The sequence below is a fragment of the Giraffa tippelskirchi genome, chromosome 4 (genome assembly GCF_054371585.1).
Source record: "Giraffa tippelskirchi isolate mGirTip1 chromosome 4, T2T-mGirTip1v1.2.pri, whole genome shotgun sequence".
NCBI classification, from domain to species: domain Eukaryota; kingdom Metazoa; phylum Chordata; class Mammalia; order Artiodactyla; family Giraffidae; genus Giraffa; species Giraffa tippelskirchi.
This window is the reverse complement of record NC_137278.1, coordinates 135,255,364-135,277,539: the sequence shown is the minus strand read 5'-3', so window position 1 is coordinate 135,277,539 and position 22,176 is coordinate 135,255,364. Positions and strand designations below refer to the sequence as shown.

Here is a 22,176-nt window from a genome sequence, read left to right as displayed (position 1 = left end):
AAGTAACACTGCTGAATGAATAGGAAGATAGAAGTTTTCAGCAGATAAACAATAACTGTTATTTTTTTTAAAAAGATAGAAAGAAATGAAAATTTGAGAACTGAAAAACACAATGTCTGAAATAAGATCTTAAAAACAGGATGGAAATGCAAAGGAATGAGTCAGTAAATGTGAAGATACAGTAATAGAAACGATCTGATATGAAGAAGAAATAAAAGACTGAAAGAAAATGAAGCATCTCAGGCTTCTATGGACAATATCCAAAGTTCTATTCATGCCCAGAAAAAGGAAAAAGATTGGTATAGAAAAATATATTTGAAGAAATAATGTTCAAAAAAACCTCTCTAACTTGGTGAAAGGCACAAATTTAAAAGTTCACAAAGTTCAGTGCACATCAAATAGGATTAACTAAAAAGAATGATAAAAGAAATAAAAATGGAAAAAACATTACAGTTAAGAAAAACAAAGAGAATTTATCACCAAAAGGGCTACTTAAAAAAAGTGCTTCAGGCTGAAGAGATATGACACAAGAAACAAAACTGAAATTTCATTAACAAAGAACAACAACAAGAAAATAGCAAATATTTAGGAATATATGAGATTACTTTTTTCTCAAGTCCTTAAAAAAATATATAATTATTTAAAGCAAAGGCCATGTTTCATCCCCAGACCTAACAGACACATAGACATCAACAAACCTGGAGCACAGAATTAGAGGTAGAGAGAATGATTACTTTAGATCAGGAAATGAACTAAATACTCTGGCACACTTCTGCACACTTAACCCTCAAAACACCAAGCCACAGTACATTCAAAAAATTAAACCACCAAGATTCAATATTACAACACTGCTTAAAAGGCTTTAAAATCATTCACTAAACAGCTAACTTAAAGGTATGAAAGACAGATGGAGTTAGCTGCTATTACCATCGGACTCAGGTAAACGTTACTTAAAATAGGTGAGTAAACTGTGTGTGTGTGCTCACTAGGCCAGTTGTGACCGACTCTCTGTGGCCCCGTAACTGTAGTCTGCCAGGTTCCTCTGCCCATGGAATCTTCCAGGCAAGATACTGGAGTAGGGTGCCATTTCCTACTCTAGGGAATCTTTCTGACCCAGGGATCCAACTGGTTTGTGTCTCCTGCAGTGGCAGGCAGATTCTCTACAACTAGCACCACCACTGATAAAGTCACCTAAGAGAGGTGACAATCAGTATATGGGACAAACAGTATTAAGAGCCAGGTATGACTGACTCCAAAACCTACATAAACAGAAAACTGATTTTTAACCTTACTGTTAAGATTACAGTTAAAAAAAAAAAAAAAAACTAAACTCCCTTAAAAGTACATCTGAGGGGCTTCCCTGGTGGCTCAGTGGTAAAGAATCCACTAATGCAGCAGACACAGGTTGGATCGCTGATCTGGGAAGATTCCAGGTGCCACGGAGAAACTAAGCCTGTGCACTACACCTACAAAGCCCATGAACCTCAACTACTCAAGCCTGAGTGCCTAGAGCCTGTGCTCCACAAGAGAAGCCACCACAATGGAAAGCCCACACAATGCAACTAAAGGGTAGCCCCAGCTCACTGCAACTAAAAAGCCTACAAACAGCAACAACAAAGACCCAGCACAGCCAGAATTAATAAATAATTTTTTTAAATACATCTGAGAACTCTAGGGTAATGAAAGAAATAAAGAGAAAGATTAGTCTTATCACTAAGAGATGTGAGAATCTCAAGAGGGTTTATATTAAAACTTGAGAACAAATTTCTCTAATTTCCACTAAAATTGTTGGTACAATAATCTTTTGTAAAAACAAGTAAGTATAATCTTTAAAAGAACATGTCGGTATGCTGCAATTCCACCTGGACGTGTTAGAACCCAAGTCTGTGGGCAAAGTGTCCATCCAAGGGATGGTGAGACAGCCCAGAGTGAGGTACTAGAACTCAAGCAGAATGGCAAGATGCTCTGCATGAGGTATGAGAGAAGCCTGGAATGAGGAATGCATCCTGGCAGAAGGTGTCAGAGCCCTAGTGGACTGAAAATGTTATGCAAACCAGGGGAGGGAGCAGCAATGGCAGTGGGAAACTGGCTACGTAGCTGGGATTGATCCTATAAGTAAATAATGATAATGGGAGGCAAGTAATTCCTTTTAAGAAAAGGGAGTTATAAATTTTGAGGAGAAAACTGAAAAAAAAAAAACAAAAAAAAAGTTTATTGGAAAAACTGGCACCAACTCACGGGTTTTTATATATAGATGGAGACATAAATACAGCAACAAAATCTTGGTTTCTGATTACCTTTCTCCACTAAAAGAAACCACACCTTGGAGAAATGGTTGATTCCAGGGCTGTGGCAAGGAAAGTTTAAGGTGAGCCTGGAACATTTTCTTGTGTCTAAAAGTAAGGAGTGCTCAAAGCAAGTCAGAAGAACACAGAAACTAGCCTGAAGTGGCTTTCACTAGCCAAAGCTGGGACAATTTGAGAATCAACAAACAGCAAGTCTGATAAGGATCGAGCTTAACATAGTCTCAAAATACTTTGCCACAAAGTACTTATTAACTACTAAAAGGGAGGGAAGCTTTTCAGTAAAGAGGTTTGGGAGACTTCACCTTAATTAAGTGATCAAAATGCACATCATCAGTAAGGGGACAAATATAACTATGCCATTTGACAGGATGCAACACGAACACAGTATCATCACTGTGGTACTCCTATCAAAAATGCACAATCTGAACTCAACCACAAGGAGACATCAGATAAATGCAAATCGAGGGACATTTTTACAACAAAACTAACCTGTAATCTTTTTAAGTGTCAGGGTCATGAAAATCACTGAAAGACTGAGAAATTGTTCAAGGCTGAAGCAATGTAAAAAGACATTATAATTAAATAAATGCAACAGAGAATTCTGAACCAGATCATTTTGTCACAGAGGAAATCACTAGGAAAACTGGCAAAACTTGGATGACGTTTGAGTAGATGGTAGTAATATACCAATATTAATTTCCTAAGCTTAATATTGTTTCTGTAATAGAAAGTCCCTGTTCTTGATTGGGGTGATGAGACTGCAATCTACAATTTACTCAGTTTCTTGCACTAACTTGGAATTTTTGTGAAAGTTTGAGACTTAAAAAAAAAAAGATTACCCATAATATTCCCTTACAGCATCTAAAGCTAGAATATTAGCAAAACAGTACTCCTTTTAAATAAAGAAATGTGTTTCCATCTCTTATTATTATACAGGAAACGACTTTATTATTTATGGGATCTTTGGATCTACATCTGCACTGTCCGATACAGTACCACTGTTCTGTTCCCCAACTGCACTAGCCATATTTCAAATATTCAACAGTCACTACTACTTCAGTTACTATCAGCTACTGCATAGGGGAGCAGAGATACAGAACACTTTCATCATCACAGAAAGGTCTACTACTAGACAACACTGATGCAGAGTTTGGGAAGTCAACTAATGTAATAACCAACTAAAGGCCAAAGAGTCAGACAGACGTGGGCATAGATTCTTAGCAACTGCTGTGACACTTAAAAAGTCATTTGACTTCTCCAGAGCCTCAGACTCTTTTCTGTAAAGCAGATTAATGCACCAAGCACTGCAAGGCTGCTGAAAACATCAAATGAAAATTAATGCAAAATGTCTAGAACACAGTAGTTGGCACACAGTAAATACGATAAACAATAACTGTGGGCAAGAATGTCTTAGAATAAATGAAGTAGCAATCACAGTCAACAAGAGCCCGAAATGCAGTACTTGGACGCAATCTCAAAAAAGACAGAATGATCTCTGTTCGTTTCCAAGGCAAACCATTCAATTGTACGGTAATCCAAGTCTATGCCCTAACCAGTAATGATGAAGAAGCTGAAGTTGAACAGTTCTATGAAGACCTACAAGACCTTTTAGAACTAACACCCCAAAAAGATGTCCTTTTGCATTATAGGGGACTGGAATGCAAAAGTAGGAAGTCAAGAAATACGTGGAGTAACAGGCAAATTTGGCCTTGGAGTACAGAAAGAAGCAGAGCAAAGACTAGCAGAGTTTTGCCAAGAGAACGCACTGGTCATAGCAAAGAGCCTCTTCCAACAACACAAGAGACGATTCTACACATGGACATCACCAGATGGTCAATACAGAAATCAAACTGATTGTATTCTTTGCAGCCAAAGATGGAGAAGCTCTATGCAGTCAGCAAAAAACAAGACCTGGAGCTGACTGTGGCTCAGATCAAGAAATCCTTATTGCCAAATTCAGACTTAAATTGAAGAAAGTAGGAAAAAACACTAGCCCATTCAGGTATGACATAAATCAAATCTCTTACAATTATACAATGGAAGTAACAAATAGATTCAAGGGATTAGATCTGATAGAAGAACTATAGGCGGAAGTTCGTGACATGGTACAGGAGGCAGTGTTCAAGACCATCCCCCAGAAGAAAAATGCAAAAAGGCAAAATGGTTGTCTGAGGAGCCCTTACAAATAGCTGTGAAAAGAAGCGAAGCTAAAGGCAAAGGAGAAAAGGAAAGATATACTCATTTGAATGCAGAGTTCAAAGAATAGCAAGGAGAGATAAGAAAGCCTTCCTCAGTGATCAATGCAAAGAAATCGAGGAAAACAACAGAAGGGGAATGACTAGAGATCTCTTCAAGAAAATTAGAGATACCAAGGGAACACTTCACGCAAAGATGGGCTCAATAAAGGACAGAAATGGTATGGACCTAACAGAAGCAGAAGATATTAAGAAGAGGTGGCAAGAATACACAGAACTATACAAAAAAGATCTTCATGACCCAGATAACAACAATGGTGTGATCACTCACCTAGAGCCAGACATCCTGGAGTGCAAAGTCAAGTAAGCCTCAGGAAGCATCACTACAAAGCTAGTAGAGGTGATGGAACTCCAGTTGAGCTATTTCAAATCCTAAAAGATGATGCTGTGAAAGTGCTACACTCAATATGCCAGCAAATTTGGACAACAGTGGCCACAGGACTGGAAAAGGTTCGTTTTCATTCCAATCCCAAAGAAAGGCAATGCCAAAGAATGCTCAAACTACCACATAATTGCACTCATCTCACACGCTAGCAAGGTAATACTCAAAATTCTCCAAACCAGGCTTCAACAGTACATGAACCATGAAACTCCAGATGTTCAAGTTGGATTTAGAAAAGGCAGAGGAACCAGAAAAGTTGCCAACATCTGTTGGATCATCGAAAAAGCAAGAGAATTCCAGAAAAGCATCTATTTCTGCTTCATTGACTATGCCAAAGCCTTTGACTGTGTGGATCGCAACAAACCGTGGAAAATTCTTAAAGAGATGGGAATACCAGACTACCTGACCTGCCTCCTGAGACATCTGTACGCAGGTCAAGAAGCAACAGTTAGAACTGGACATGGAACAACGGACTGGTTCCAAACCAGGAAAGGAGTACATCAAGGCTATATATTGTCACCCTACTTATTTAACTATATGCAGAGTACATCATGAGAAACGTTGGGCTGGATGAAGCACAAGCTGGAATGAGGATTGCCGGGAGAAATATCAATAACCTCAGATATGCAGATGACACCACCCTAACGGCAGAAAGCGAAGAAGAACTAAAGAGCCTCTTGATGAAAGTGAAAGAGGAGAGTGAAAAAACTGGCTTAAAACTCAACATTCAGAAAATTAAGATCATTGGCATCCGGTCCCATCACTTCATGGCAAGCAGATGGGGAAACAATGGAAATAGTGACAGACTTTATTTTGGGGGGCTCCAAAATCACTGCAGATGGTGACTGCAGCCATGAAATTAAAAGATGCTTGCTCCTTGGAAGAAATGTTATGACCAACCTAGACAGCATATGAAAAATCAGAGACATTACTTTGCCAACAAAGGTCAGTCTAGTCAAGGTTATGGTTTTTTACAGTAGTCATGTATGGATGTGAGAGTTGGAATATAAACAAAGCTGAGTGCCGAAGAATTGACACTTTTGAACTGTGGTGTTGGAGAAGACTCTTAAGAGGCCCTTAGACTGTAAGAAGATCCAACCAGTCTATCCTAAAGGAAATCAGTCCTGAACATTCATTGGAAGGACTGATGTTGAAGCTGAAACTCCAATACTTTGGCCACCTGATGGGAAGAATTGTCTCATCCGAAAAGACCCTGATGCTGGGAAAGATTGAAGGTGGGAGGAGAAGGGGATGACAGAGGATGAGATGGTTGGATGGCATCACTGACTCAATGGACATGAGTTTGAGTAAGCTCTGAGAGTTGGTGATTGACAGGGAAGCCTGGAGTGCTGCAGTCCATGGAGTCACAAAGAGTCAGACGCGACTGAGCAACTGAATTGAACTGAAGTCCCTTCTATAAAGTAACTGGATGATTTCTTAATCTTTGATCTCAGTATTTTTAGCTCTAGTTAAGCAATTTCAGGAGTATCAGTTTGAAAATAAGCTTACTATCCTGCTTGTTCAAAAGGCTAATGAGCTCAATGTTGTTAAATGCAGAGAAAACTCTTTTTTCTTTTTTTTTTGGCCTTGCCACGCAGCTTGTGGGATTTTAGTTTTCTGATCAGGGATCGAACCTGGACCCTAGGCAGTGACAGTGAGGAGTCCTAACCACTGGACTGCCAAAGAATTTCCCAAAGAAAAATCTGTTAGTTCTCACTTTACTCAACTCTCATCATCACTTGACCCTACTGACTACTCTACCCTTGACATACTCTCTTCCTTTGGTTTCTGTAATACCCTCAACTCCTATTTCTGTCCTTCACAGATTCTTTGGGAGCTCACATTTCTCTAACAAACAACTTTTTTTTTTTAAATGTTGAGTCTACTGTGATTCCATTTTAGCAGCTTTTTTCCAAGTTATAGTTCCTTCCCTAAGCAATTTCATCTATAGTTTCAACTACCTATATAAGTGACTCCAATTTTCTACTTCCAGCCCATACCTCTCCTTTGAACTTTAGAACCAAGTATCTAATTGCCTACAGAAATATCCATGTGAAAGCCCCAAAGCTCAAACCCACTAGTCAGAATCAGAAGAACCCTGGTCTTTTTTTTTTGGTACCACCATCAACTCATCCATTTAACTCAGGAGTCATCTTTGAAATTTCTCTCTCCTTCACCTTCAATCCACTGAGCGTGGCCTGATGATCACATGTTTGTCCATCTCCACATTTCTCATCCTAATTCAAGCTCTCCTCATCTACTCTGGACTGCTACTGCAAAAGTCTTCACTAACATCCCTATATCCATTCTTGCCGTCTCTCCTTACTTTCAATGCACATCACCACAATCCTAGTTCTGCCTTCTGGAACTACCAAAAAACAAGACTAACCTGACTTCTAAATGACAACATTTCAACGAATAAGAAAGTTATACAACTCCACTCTTAGCCAAGCCTTCTTAGTTTCTTCTATATTCTGACAAATCCCTTTCAAGATCACATTCTGTCATACTGTCCTTTAAACTGAATAGATCTTAATGCATGGATACAAGTAACCTAGCAGTTTATGCAAAAGAATGAAACTTGCATAGTCTCCAGTTTCAAACCACAATTATTATTTTTAATGTTTTCATGTTTTTACCTGAAAACATGTTAATATTTGTTAAGTACTTACTATATATCAGACATTGTTCAGTGTTCAGGGACAAAACAGTGACCCAAACTGACAAGCCTCATTCTTATAGAACTTGCATTAGAGAGAAAAATACAATAAACTTAAGTTAGTAAATTATATAGCATCTTGGCAAGTGTTAAGTGCTATGGAGAAAAATTTGGCTTAAAAAGGGCTAAGAAATGTAGGAGGAGGGCCTGACGCTTTAACAGAGTAGTCAAACAAAATCTCAGTGGTAGAGTAGAAGTTCAGTTCAGTTAAGTCGCTCAGTTGTATCCTACTCTTTGCGACCCCATGAACCGCAGCATGCCAGGCCTCCCTGTCCATCACCAACTCCCGGAGTTCACCCAAACCCATGTCCATTGAGTCGGTGATGCCATCCAACCATCTCATCCTCTGTCGTCCCCTTCTTCTCCTGCCCTCAATCTTTCCCAGCATCAGGGTCTTTTCCAACAAGTCAGCTCTTCCCATCAGGTGGCCAAAGTATTGGAGTTTCAGCTTCAACATCAGTCCTTCCAATGAACACCCAGGACTGATCTCCTTTAGGATGGACTGGTTGGATCTTCTTGCAGTCCAAGGGACTCTCAAGAGTCTTCTCCAACACCACAGTGTTGGATAAGCATCAATTCTTTAGCGCTCAGCTTTCTTTATAGTTCAACTCTCACATCCATACATGACCACTGGAAAAACCATAGCCTTGACTAGATGGACCTTTGTTGGCAAAGTAATGTCTCTGCTTTTTAATATGCTGTCTAGGTTGGTCATAACTTTCCTTCCAAGGAATAAGCGTCTTTTAATTTCATGGCTAGAGAAACAGTGCTAGTAGAAGTGCGGCTAGAGAAACAGTGAAGTTAGAGAGGAAGAGGCTCAAAAAAGTCTCAGACCCTGGCAGACCATAGCAAGAGCTATGTATTTAACTATGACTGAGAAGGGAAGCCATTTGAGAAGAGAAGTGACATGATCTGATGCATTTTATCAGGATCACTCTGGCTGCCGAGTGTTAAAAGACTCTAGGTGAACAAAGGTCATAGTGAAACATCTTAGGATGTTATTTTGTAAGTGAGAGATGACAGTGTTGTTTTTACATTTTATATTGAACTTCTGTGTGCTTAACCATTAGGAATTACAAAGCCACAACTTTAAAAAAAAAAAAAGGAAAGTGAGGACCATAACAATGAAAAGAGGAGCATTGGGAACAGCAATAAAATGATATAGGATATTTTAACTCCAGGCTCTACTCAGTGCTACTAAAAGTTATCACCATCAGATGCAAGATTGGATGTAAAGCTATTAACTTATTCTTTGAGACAGAGAATATAATTAAGATTATTCCACTTGGGAAGGTAAGTCAAGATTCAATTCACATCACTAAAAGACAATGGTAAATGATGGCAGAGCTTACTAAAAGGAACTTACAATGAAAATTATTCTAGGGATGACTCTTCATTATTTTTGTACCTGCCATTCTCCTTAGTTAGGTTTTACAGCTATGTCTCACTGATGAAACTAAAAAAAAAAAGAAAAAGTTAAGTATTAGGTAGATGAGAAATATAATTCTACACTTTCTAATAACTAAAAGATGCTACTGATGATGACTCAACATCATGTAACAGCACTGATTCATCCTTTCTCTGATTAACAGCACAACTTTTCAAGAAAATTGCCCAAAGTACTGGTTAGGGCCCAAAGGATTATAGGGAGGCGGAGTGACCCCTGAAAAGTTTCAATCTTAACCCATGATTCCCGTTACTACCACCTAAAACCATACAGAAATACTCCCCTTAAAAACTTTTCCATGACTTATGTTTCAAGTAGCATATTTAGGAACAATTTTCCGTTTTCTTCCCCCTCAACGTAGTGAAAATGTCTTTACAGCGTAAGTACATTTGAGTAAGCAGAGATTCAAATCTTACCCTGCCAAAATCTTAAGAGGTACTCAAATTCTTAAGCAGAAAGGTCACTAGCTCAACGTAAAATGTACTGATTATTAAAATACTTGCGAGCACCAAACAAGAAAAAACTACAGCGGAAAAAAATGCAGTTACAATAAGAATTGCTAATCTTTAAAAAATTCTTCATATTGCATAAACAAAATACAAAGTAAATTCAGATTACCTTTCATAATAGTAAAACAAAAGAAATTGAAAGACAATCTAATTTCTTCTGCCAGTTCGTTAAAATAACAAAAACAAAAGTCCCACAAACTTTATTGCAGCTTTTAGCAAACAGCAAAAAAGTCAAATGATTAAGCCAACTGCCAAAGAAACAGGAAAGAGAAAGCACTAGTGTGGAAAAAGACTTGATTACATATCAAAATTTTAATACCAATAAAACACAAAATCCACCAGTTATTTAAGAATGTACTTCAATATCCTGTTGAGGTAAGCAGTCATATGCACGAATCAACTTTTGTTTTATAATGAAAAAACGCATTATTAAACATGTTTTTTCCAATATTCAGTGAACTTTCCAAATTGGGAAAATTGAAGAACTGCATGTACTAGGCAAAGCATTATATTAAAAACTTTTTGGTCAGTTCTGCCTAAATATCTTAGTTCACCAGCAGTATGACAGAGATATTAAAATGTAACCCAAAATGAATGAAAAACGCTCAACACGTAGACACTGTATAATAGGGTACAGAAACACTTTGAGAAATTTTAAAATTCCATATTCGTATCTGAATGTTTTATTCAACTACTCTTAAATCAGGCGCTTACTTTCAGAACAATTTTTCAAAATGGGGGGAGAGAGCAAGACGGCCAGACACCTCGAAGAAATGTCTTTAATGGTTCAAAATTCTAGAGCGACTGATGGAGCCAAGTTGAGATCTCCCGGCCCTCTCGTCAGACGGGGAAACTGGTTTAAAACTCGGAGGTGGGAGAAGAGTTTGAAATTCAGGGCATGGGGTAACGCGGATGCTCTAAAGCGCCGGCTCTTCCCTAGTCGCGCACTCCGAGAGGTCACCGCGCAGTAAAGTTTGGTTTCACAAACGGGCTTGGACGCTATTGACAAAAGCAAAGTCTCCCAACTCAAGAGAGAGCCAGCGTCGGGGAGCGTCCGGAACCCCGGCAGGACACAGTCCCCCGCAGGGACGGGAGTAGACGTGTGGCGACCCTGTCGCGGAGAACCCTAGCCTCAACCCACTCCCCCAGGACCCCGGGCGGGGACGGGAGCCACCAGCAGAGGCGGCGGGTAGGCCACAAGGAGGAAATGGGACAGGGTACCGACAGCGGAGCGGTGGCTGCCGACACGGGGCCGCCCTCGCGGGGGTGGCGAGAGGAACCGGGGGCCTCCCCGCCTCAGCCTCCCCCGCCTCGAGAGGCAGCTCCAACTTTCCTCCGAGCGCCTGGGCCGCGCGGGATTCCGAAACTTTGTCCGCCCTCCCATCGCCCCGGGCCCCCTCTCCCCCACTCCGCCGGCCCGTACACCCCACCCCGCAGAGACAGCTGCCTGCGCCCGTCCACCCCCGGGGTCGGCCCGTGTTTACCTCAGGCCGAGGTCGAGGCGCTGGCTGCGGCGGCGGCGGCAGCCCCACTGCAGGTCCCTAGGTCCCCGTCACGCCGCCGCCAAGTTCCCCAACATGGACTCCGTCCGCTTTGAGGTATTCCGGGGGACGCTCAAGCGCCGGCTCTGCTGGCTGGCGCGGGAGGTGGCGACGGTGGAGCAGGGAGCGGACCCGGGCTGCGCTGCTCCGCGCGGCTTGCGCCACCGCTGCTCCCCCTCCCCCCGCCCCGTCTGGCCTCCTCCCGCCCCGCTCCGCGCGTCCCCTTCCCCCTCCCCCCCACTCCCCTCAGCTAAGCCGCGCCGCCACAGGTCGGCGCGCTACGGTGACGCCGGCGGCGGCGGCGGCGGCGGGACCCTCCGCTCTTTCCCTACTCGCTCGCACTGGCTCTGCGTGCACGACTGCAGCGCTCAACCAGACCTCAGGGGGGCGCTGGCAATCCGCCGTTTGCGACGGAAGAACGTGACGGGCGGAGTCAAGTCACGAGGCCTTCGAGCGGGAGGGAGGGCCCCAGCTGGTGGCGCGGGCTTCTGGGAAACGTCCTTAACGCCCGGCTCTCCTCCCACGCCGTGGGTTCTGCGCCTGCGCCCTGCGTGGCGCGCTGGAGTCAGCCCTGCTTTGCCCGCTGTACCTCGTAAGCTGCAGAAGGCAGTTAAGAAGGCTCTCGGGGGACGGACGTGAGGGACTTTGTGCGGCCTTTACTATCCTATCTGATATTGAAAGCGGTGTTTTGTTGTTTGGCGGTGGATTGAGCTTTCGTCCTGCAGCATTACCCTCAAGAACTACATCCTGAGGCTGAAGTGGCCCCCAACTTGTAAGCTAACCTCTTTCTTCCCGCCCAGAGGGCATTTTTAAAACGCTCTGGAGAGGTATCCTACGTGACTCATCAGGCCTAGACTTGTCCCCGTATCTAAATTCCCACAACAAAAAATTAAATGTGATCCTGATCCACTTGGTGATTCAGTTCAGTCGCTCAGTTGTGTCTGACTCTGCCACCCGATCACTTTCTTTCTTTTCTTTCTTTCTGCGACCCCATAGACTGCAGCATACCAGGCTTCCCTGTCCATCACCAGCTCCCGGAGCTTGTTCAAACTCATGTCCATCGCGTTGGTGATGCCATCTAACCATCTTATCCTCTGTCTTCCCCTTCTCTTCCTGCCTTCAATCTTTCCCAGCATCAGGGTCTTTTCCAGTGAGTCAGTTCTTCGCATCAGGTGGCCAAAGTATTGGAGTTTCAGCTTCAGCATCAGTCCTTCCAATGAATATTCAGGACTGATTTCTTTTAGGATGGACTGTTTTGATCTCCTTGCAGTCCAAGGGACTCTCAAGAGTCTTCTCCAACACCACAGTTGAAAAGCATCAGTTCTTTGGCGCTCAGCCTTCTTTTTAGTCCAACTCTCACATCCATACATGACTACCAGAAAAACCATAGCCTTGACTAGCCAGACCTTTGTCCACAAGTAATGTCTCTCCTAACCACCAAGGTAATATGGTGGTTAGAAACGTGATGATTCATTAAAGAATACGTCGGAGACTGCGATATGGAACTTGTGTACCATTATCGATTCTCTGTAGGATCATATCTCTTATTTTATCTCATATATACCTTTCACACTGCCTCCTTCCCTCCTTTCTATGGGCTTTGCACTCCCCTAGTCACTCTGAGGGTTTCCCAGATGGCTTCCCAGGTGGCGCAGTGTTAAAGAATCCGCCTGTCAATGCAGGAGACCAAGGAGAGACAACAAGTTGGATCTGAGTGGGGAACATCCCCCAGAGGAGGGCATAGCAACCACTCCAGTATTCTTGCCTGGACAATCCCATGGACAGAGGAACTATAGTCCAGGGGGTCCTGAAGAGTCCGACACGAGCACTACTGGACAGCGGCCTTGCAGAGCCATGCCTGGGATGACTTTCCTTCCTGCTTTTCCAGACCCCTCCCTCATTGGGTACCCCTCTGCTGCACTTGCCAGATTAGGCTATTGCCGGCGCCCCCTCCTCCTCGCTTCCCTGCACCCCATTCTTGTACAACGTGTTTGGTGGGCTCAATGTGTTTGTCCATCTCACACAGTGAGCACTGGGACAGTGTCTTAACATTTTCTTAACAACAGCTCCTGGCACAGGGCCTGTGCTCAGTAAGGACTTGGTAAATAGTCGTGGGAGGAATGTATGAATGGCAGCTTTGTCTTTGAGTCTTACAATGTAGAGTTTTGGATATGAACTTTGGGAATTCAGATGGGCTCGCCTGTGTTTGGGATATTTGAAGGAACAATGATATAGTACATTACAAAGAATGTGATAAAGAATGACTAAGACAGACACTGAAAACTTTGTTTAAAGAATTGTGTGGTATAACCAGATCAACAAGCACTGTTATGACCCATCCGATTGAGAGTGTAACTTTGTTGTGTGTACACACACACACACACTCTCATCCGGTCATCTGTAACTCCAGATAGAGACTCCTAGTACAACATTCTTCTTTTATGTAAAAATCTATGTAAAAACCTCTTTACATATTTGTTCTGTGAAAAATGTTCTTTCATAAAAATTAGTCAAAGCTCAAATGATAACATTCTCCAAAGAAAAAACTATAATTTTTAAATTAAGACTGACGGTATACCAGTTCGGCAAAACTAAACACAAGTCTTTTGATGTATTTATTTACTGGCAAATAATAAAATTGTCACTTTTTTACAGTTGGCCTCCTAGGTATCATGGGACCATGTTTAAGAGAAAAACACTCAGTGCTAATGTGCTAGTGGTTTTTACTTTCATGTGTAAGTAGAAAAGAGGATGGTGGTTTGTAACAGGCTGTCTCACTTGGGAAAAGGCCAAGTGTATTTCTATGTATACACTATTCTCCTAATAATGTTTGCATGATGATTTATTATTTTCTCTATTTTTCAGTATTTTTTATTTATAACAAAGAGATACTGGATTTTAAATAAATAAAAGATGAACTATGAGATGTAGGAGTAAAGATTGATATACCAATCATCACTGTCAAAATTTTAGGTTTTATTATAACCATAAAAAAACACAAATGATGCACATGGCAAAACAATCTTCAACTGAAAATCCAGTTGGTGTGTTGCACTTAGACCAGTACTTAACATGTCAAACCTGTCATGCGGCAACAGAAACCTATATTAGCATCTTTAGAAATGAAAGATAATTAGTGTATTGATTTTGACAGAACTTGATCAGAGAAAACTGCTATGATCAATTTAATTCTTCTGAATTGAGTACAAAATAAAAATCAAATCAACAAATAAATAAATAAATAAAAATCAAATCAAGAGGGTTAAGTAAGCATGGCATAAAGACACTTGGTTACATGGGAAACATGGTTTTAAAATAGACTCTGTCACTTAAGACTTCTGCAGTTTTGAACAAATTGTGTAATTTTTCTGGTCCTCAACTTCCATAGCTGTTGATTCTACAGTGGAAATTTTTAGTTTAATGATCTCAGTGGCATTTTTATAGCAGAAATGTATGAATTCAAAGGGTGTACAGTTTAAGACTCTTATAGGCAAAACAAACAATGTCTTTATTGCATGTTAGTTTACAGAAATTTTTTTAGGCCAGTGGTTTATTCTTGTTTTCACAACTGAAGAATTTTAATCAAGATGATACTGATTATTGTCCAGTTGTCTTCTGTGTGGAATTAAATTTATTTCAGCAACAATCATTTGGGTCTCTACTATCTGGAAGGTGCTGTGAGGTGGTTATAGATAAATGATCAGTGTGTCGGAGACAGTTTAGCAGGTACAGATCAGTATAAAAACTGAGGAAAAATAAAGGGAATAAAAACAAAGTGCTGGGTGGGAGCAGGGGTTGTCAAATAAGGAAGAGAATGCAACAAGGATCAAGGACGATTTCATGAAAGAGCATATCTGAACAAAATGTAGTCAGATGTAATTCCAAATTTAAAACTCTAATTCCTCTTAGGTTAGTCTCCCATTTCCACTTTTTTACCTCCTCTACTTTTTTACCACTCCCTTCATGTCTCACCCTACAGTCACTCCCACTGAGCCCCTCAGTCCTGAATCCAGCAGACCTTGTCACAGTCTTTATAGTAAATACCTTCCTCAACTTCTTTCCCTATACATACAAAATCTGTCTATAACTGTCAATATCCACACACACAAACTTGTTTTCCTCTGTCACAAAGAACCATCTCTTCTTTCAGTTAAGGCTTAGGTTTCTACTGGGCTGTAGATTATTTTTTCCAGAATTTATAGACCATTACCATTTCTAACAGTTTGGGAACTGACATAGCTTTTTTTTTTTTAATCCTGACAAATCACAGTATACATTTTTAAAACCCTCCCATCTCTTACCACCATGATTTCCTAAAATAAATGTATTTGCACTACCAAAAAACTAAATTTTTATAAACTACACTGTTTGGTTTTTTGTGGGTTTTTTTTTTTTTTTTTTTTTGCATTTCCTTGTGGAACAGTGAAGCCACCAGCCTTGGTACATCTGGGATTCTGCTCTGTTACAGATCCCCTCAGGGCCTGCTCCATGGGTTACTCTGGCTTCAACATTTTCAACCTCTTCTTTACTGCAGATTAATTTATCCCTTCTCTCGAAATCTAAAAATAGTTCCCATTTTAAGACACTTCCCCATTTCACTTTCTATTCACTTTTTTAAAGGTAATAAACTTCATTTTAACAATTCAAACATACAGAAGTATATAAAGACATTCAGAAATATAAAAAGAAAAAGATAGTTATGCTGTCCCAGTCTTAGATAAAACCAGTGTTAAAAAGATTGATGTTGCTCTCCATACTTTTTCCAATGGTTATAGAAACACATATGTATAGAGGTTTTGATTTTTATTTTTATAATCACACCATATATATTTTTCAGCAACTTCCAGTTTACAATGGATACTATTATCTAGCTCATTTTTTTTAGGTAGCTGCACAATATTATATCACTGCAGATGGTGACTGCAGCCATGAAATCACTGCAGCCAAAATCACTACAGGTGGTGACTGCAGCCATGAAATTAAAAGACGCTTACTCCTTGGAAGGAAAGTTATGAACAACCTAGACAGCATATTGAAAAGCAGAGACATTATTTTGCCAACAAAGGTCCATCTAGTCAAGGCTATGGTTTTTCCAGTGGTCATGTATGGATGTGAGAGTTGGACTATAAAGAAGACTGAGCACTGAAGAATTGATGCTTTTGAAGTGTGGTGTTGGAGAAGACTCTTGAGAGTCCCCTGGACTACAAGGAGATCCAACCAGTCCATCCTAAAGGAGATCAGTCCTGGGTGTTCATTGGAAGGACTGATGTTGAAGCTGAAACTCCAATACTTTGGCCACCTAATGGGAAGAGCTGACTCATGGGAAAAGACCCTGATGCTGGGCAAGATTGAAGGCAGGAGGAGAAGAGGACGACAGAGGATGAGATGGTTGGATGGCATCACTGACTCAATGGACATGAGTTTGAGTAAACTCTGGGAGTTGGTGATGGACAGGGAGGCCTGGCATGCTGCAGTTCATGGGGTCACAGAGTTGGACACGACTGAGCGACTGAACTGAATGGACAATATTGTATAATATTGAGGTACTGTCTTTGAAGCCATTCTTTTATTGGTAGATAATGTAGATTTGTCCAGTTTGTGTTATTATAAACAATGCTGAAATAAGTATTCTTTACATGTATCTTTTTAAATTATGCAGCTTTTCTGTAGAATTGAATCCTTTAAGTGAGATTATTGAGACAAAAGACATATGCATTTCTTATTTTAATAATACTGGTAGACAGTATGTGCCATTTCGTTTTTGTCACCCAGCATCCACTTCCTCCTTTCTGGTATCAAATGAGTCCCCCTTCTCTCTTAATCTTTGGGGTTATAAATGGTATTGACTTGACTGGCTTCTATATTTGGTGAATGATGATATAATATCTCACTAGTTGTAACTATTCTATCATTCAGAGATGGGCACATGACTCAATTCAGGTCAATAAGAATTAGATCGAGGATATTTCTTCTCTGCTGGATTTGTAGTAGGAGTATATCCTTTCTTTTTGAAGAGAGCCCTTTACTGAAGATGACTTCCACTCAGAGGAAGGAAGAACTGACATAGAAAGAAACTAGATTCTAATGATAATGCTTAAGTAGATTTGATCTGGTTGTGACTAGATTTTCAGGAGTGACTATAAATAGCTCTCAGATTTGACTTGGGTTTTTTGTTACTTATGACCAAAGATGTTTTGAGTGACCCACTGTCAGGTTACCTCTAGAATTATGGCACTTCATACTCCACTCAATGGCAGAATTTCTCTTTCTCCATCTCTTGCCAAGACTAAAGCATGAATCTTAAGTTTTTTGTAATATATATTAAATGCTATCTCACTGTTATTTTAATTAGTGTTTCCCTAACTACCAGTGGGGTTGGACTCCTTTTTGTATATTTTTGGGGTGTTCATAGACTTTGCATGTTTTTATATCATCTTCATCTTTTTCTGATCTTTTTATAGGGTCTCTTTTATGTTAGGTCTTTTAACTCTCGGTGTTCCATATAGGTATGTGCTACTTTTTTTTCATAGTAATCTTTTGCCTTTGCTCACAGTGGCTTTATCATAAGTTTTAATTTTTATGTTGTCAAATCTGACCTTTCACTCTTAAATCCATTGCAGTTAAGTTCATGCCACCACAACTCCACTGAAACTGCTCCTGGAGAAAGTCACCAGTGACCTCATAAATGACAAACACAATGAACTCTTTACAATCCTCAACAAACAGTTATTATCATATATTAACTGCACTAGTGATAAAAAAAATAAGATATTGTCCTTGTCCTTAAAGAACTTACAATTTAGTGCGACAGTCAAGCAGCTGAACATAATTTCAATATGTAATTGATGCTAGAAGTTGAGTTTGTGTTATGGACTGAATTGTGCCCCCCCCTCAAAAAAAAAACTCTAGTGTTTAAGTCCTAGCCCCCAGTACCTTAGAATGTAGTGTTTGGGGATAAAGTCTATAAAGAGGTGATTGCATTCAAATAACATCTTTAGGGTAGGCCTTAATCCAGTGTGACTGGTGTCCGTATAATAAGATATGTGTACCCAGAGGGAAGACCATGTGAAGGCAGAAGGTAACTATCTACAAGCCAAGGAGAGAGGCCTCAGAACAAGCATCCTGCTAACACTTTCATCTCAGACTCTTAGTCTTCAGAACTGTGAAAAAATAGCAATAGGTTCCTCTTGTTTAAGAGAACTTGTTCCACTCAGTCTGTGGTACTTTGTTATGGCAGCCCTAGCAAACCAATAGTTTGTCTCCATAACATCTCGTCCATCACTCCCCCTGTGTACCATCCATGTAGTTGTGGAAGCAAGGATTAAATTCATTCCAGCAATGAACTCTGGTTATTTAAGCCATTCAAGGCAATCCTGTATAGTAAGTAGTTTACAAAACCCAGACTTTGGCCAATTTGTGTCAGTGAAACTTGAACAGCTGGTAACTCTGAGAAAATTTTTTCCTTGTTCTTCAAAGAAAACTAGTAAAAGCCTGCTCTCTTTCCATTTGGATGGAGAGAGCTGAGACCATAAACCCTGGAATTACTGCACCTACTGTTCTCATGAGCAAAGCTTGCTTTAGAATCACGCTGCTTCTTTGGAGGGCAGAGCAAAGAAATGGAGAAAGACTGGATCCTTTACATCATTTAGCCACCAAGTCAAATTAATCCTGATACCTACTCAGTTATGTGAGCCAGAAAATCCCCTTTGTTATTTAAGCAATTTTGATTTTAAAACTTACAGTGCAAAAGATCCTAACAGTTACAGGATTCACAGGGAAAGGAACCAACCATAGATTGAATTCCTGAGGAAATATACTTTGACATGGGAGACGGGTACAGTGAAGGAAGCAGGTTTGGGCAGAGGAAGAAGTTGAACTGAGATGGCCCAGTGCTAAAGAATCTGCCTGCCAATGCAGGAGATGCAAGAGATGCTGGTTTGATCCCTGAGTTGGGAAGATCCCCTGGAGGAGGCCATGGCAACCCACTATGGCAGCCCACTCCAGTATTCTTGACTGGAGAATCCCATGGACAGAGGAGCCTGGCGGGCTACATTCCATGGGGTCACAAAGAGTCAGACACGACTGAGCCTGCACACAGTCACATACACAGAAATAGTCTAACAAAGGCCTCAGCCATTCCTTTGTGGAGATCTGAAGACTTTATGCTACCTAATGACCGATCATATTAACTAAAACCAAAAAAGTAAGTTGACTTTCTTGAGTCAAGGGTAAGTTCTGGAGAAGGATTCAGTTAAAAACTTATCATCCTCCAACAGTTCCCGCAGGTGGTGGAAGAGCCTGAATGGGGAGATCTCTGCCCCAGGATGTTCACAACTGACCACCCATTTACATGTAATAAGTTCTAGGAACAGCTCTTCAAAAATTCTGTGGGGCGGCTCTATTTCTGGAGAAACTTAATAGAAAAGAATTGGTAGGATTAACTACAGCCCTGGAGGCTGCTCGTGGGGCCATAATTGAGGCAGATCATCCACTGCTACTCTTTGTAGATGGCCCTCACTCTCTGTTGGCCTAGGTAGCTTGCTTAATGCGGTGATCCAGACCCTGTTCACTTTCACTAAGGGGCCTGACACCTTCATCACTAGGTCCATTTCTAGTTGTGGCTACTGCTGCACCTGTCATGTACCATTTGAATTCGGCAAGTGAAAACCAAGACACAGATGGATTACTTAAATATCAAATATTTTCTTTCTTATCCCTGTTACCTAACAGCTATCTAATGAAAATGAAGGTCAATTTCCTTGCCTGCTGGTTTCTTGGAATGAGGAGCCTAAAGTGACCAGGCAGCAGTTAGGGTTTAGTAGGACTCTTCCTGGAAGCATTTCCCCTCTGGAGGCCAAAACCTCTAACCTCTAGGGAAAGAAGGTTAAAAATTCCCCAGATGGATCACTGGGAACCAGTATACAGAGGTATTCCCACTTCCACCCTTGACCTAGCAAACTCATGTATTCTTCCTATTGGAGATCCTGTGCCATGCAATGAACATCGATTTAGAGTGGACCTTGAATCCTGGAGAGTGGTGCCCCTCCTTACAGGGTATTCTTGCAAGCTAGCACCTCAGCTGAATCTTTGACAGGTCCTTTCAGTGCTCTGTCATTCAGGCAGTTTGTCTAGGTGATGTAGTAACTGAAAAAATGAGTGGAGTCCATGGTCATGTGCCCACTGCTACACCAACACCCAGGTCAATAGATCACACACTTTAAACCCTCAGTGATCTCAGTGATACTGGCTGATTGCCTTCAAGCAGGAGGTCTAAGTTGGAATATGTCTAAATTCCAGTCAAGATAGATTGACTACTTCCAGGAGGGAATAGGTCCAATGTAGGGGATGGGTCCAACATGCCACCAAGTATCTGGTAGGTTCCCTACAGGGATGGTACCATGTTGAGAGCCAAGCATTTGGTCTCTGTTACTGGCAGGTTGGGTATTTGACAGTGGCTGTAAATAGATAAGTCTTGGTAAGTGGGAGCCTTTGCCACTGGGTCCATGTATAATCTCCATTCTTGCCCCCATTCTTACCACAAAACATGCCTGTTTCTCTTGGACAAGCAGTAGTGTAGCCACTGGCAGAGCCTGGCCAATGTCGTCTGGACATTCATTGTTTCCTGTGGTTGTTCAGTGCCTGTTCTGTGACAGATGCTCTCCATTGGGCAGAAACATGAAACAAAGATCTCCATATTTCATACTGCTTTCATGGGTATAAAATGTCTCTTTTTTCAGACCTCTTTATCCCCGCTCTCCCCATCTTTCTCCCTTATCTGGTTTTTCATCTCATGAGTTAGCGGGAGCTAGGGCTGTATCCCATGAAATACCTTTAAGTAGTCCAAGTCCAGGCCTCACTTGATCTTAAATAGCAAAGTGCTTCTTATGGTTCTACCAACAGAAACAAGGAGAAGCCTGGAAGTGGTAGGGGCCCAGACGTGGTAGGGACTTCAGGACAAGTTGGTGTTCATACATTTATGGAAGAAGAACAGATAATGCAGCTCACTTCTATAGAAATTACCAGGAATGTGGATGTCCTCACAGCGCAAGACCACCACCTCCCTGCCTGGGTGTCACTAGTTAACCACGATGATTGCCTGGAGACCAGAAGGTGGCCTCAGCTATTCAAGTTCCAGGACCTGCCCCTCGACTTCTTTGGCAGCGCTCTGGGAAAAGTGAAGAAACGATTCTACATACAAAAGGTATATAAGCTCTCCTGCAAATGACATGCTCTGACTCCAGAGCCCTAGGTATCTGTGTTGTTATCTCCCACTGGGGCTTACCATAAACTTAAATTTTTGCACAGACAAGAAGTTTCAAATATACAGATTCATAAGGGAAAAATCCTTACAAATCGCATTATTAGGGACAATTCCTGTCAAATCATTAACATTCCAGTGAGCCTCTTTTTAGACCTTATATGTATTCACATAAATAAAATGACCTATGTAATTTTACAATCTGCTTTTTGAATCAACAATTTGTCAATGAATCTGATCTACATAGATTATTTAACCAGTTTGCTATAGTGTTAACTGGGTGGTACTGCCCTCTAGAGTAAGTTTTGTGTCTTGAATATTTACATATTGAAATACATATTCTTTTATTGCAAATTACTTTCTTTTCTTTCTCTTTTATATTAGGTATATATTGTTGTAGGTATCTATGACTTTCATTTCAGGACTATAAAGGGAGTGTTATAAAATATTTATTGTAAGAAGGGGACTGAGTTGGCTGGGGTTGAAAAGCTTTGCTTTTAGATGGACATAGAGTATTTCCTATTTTCAATATTATGAAAGTGCTGATGAACATCTTTACGCAATCATCTTTTGGACTGAGTTCGCTATGTTAAAGGGTATGCATTTTAAAATCTTGACACACTGCACCAATTTACTCACATACCAACAAGACATGGGAGTGCCGGTTCCCTCACATACTTATACCAACAGCAGTGTAATTTTAATGCTTGGTGGTAGCTCTTCTCCAGAGGTAGATAAAATTGTCTTAAGACTTGTGTT

General features: G+C 41.0%; 1 protein-coding gene and 1 long non-coding RNA gene across 23 annotated transcripts in view; one reads left to right on the top strand and one right to left on the bottom strand.

Moving 5' to 3' along the window:
• SCAF11 (SR-related CTD associated factor 11) overlaps positions 1-11,352 on the bottom strand; it is an 88,172-nt gene extending 76,820 nt beyond the window's left edge. For 16 of the 22 annotated variants that reach the window (XR_014051531.1, XR_014051528.1, XR_014051529.1 and 13 more), the window contains exon 1: positions 11,103-11,352. The gene's annotated coding sequence lies outside the window, so the exon portion shown is untranslated. Of the gene's footprint in view, positions 1-9,028; positions 9,119-11,102 lie in introns of all 22 variants that reach the window. The other 6 variants (XM_081483157.1, XM_081483149.1, XM_081483151.1 and 3 more) reach the window with 2 other exon arrangements.
• Positions 10,623-21,613, top strand: LOC145503522 (uncharacterized). The gene is made up of 2 exons (XR_014051534.1): positions 10,623-10,807; positions 21,060-21,613. It is a non-coding gene; the product is annotated as an uncharacterized LOC145503522 (long non-coding RNA).
• The last annotated feature ends 563 nt before the right edge of the window (positions 21,614-22,176 follow it).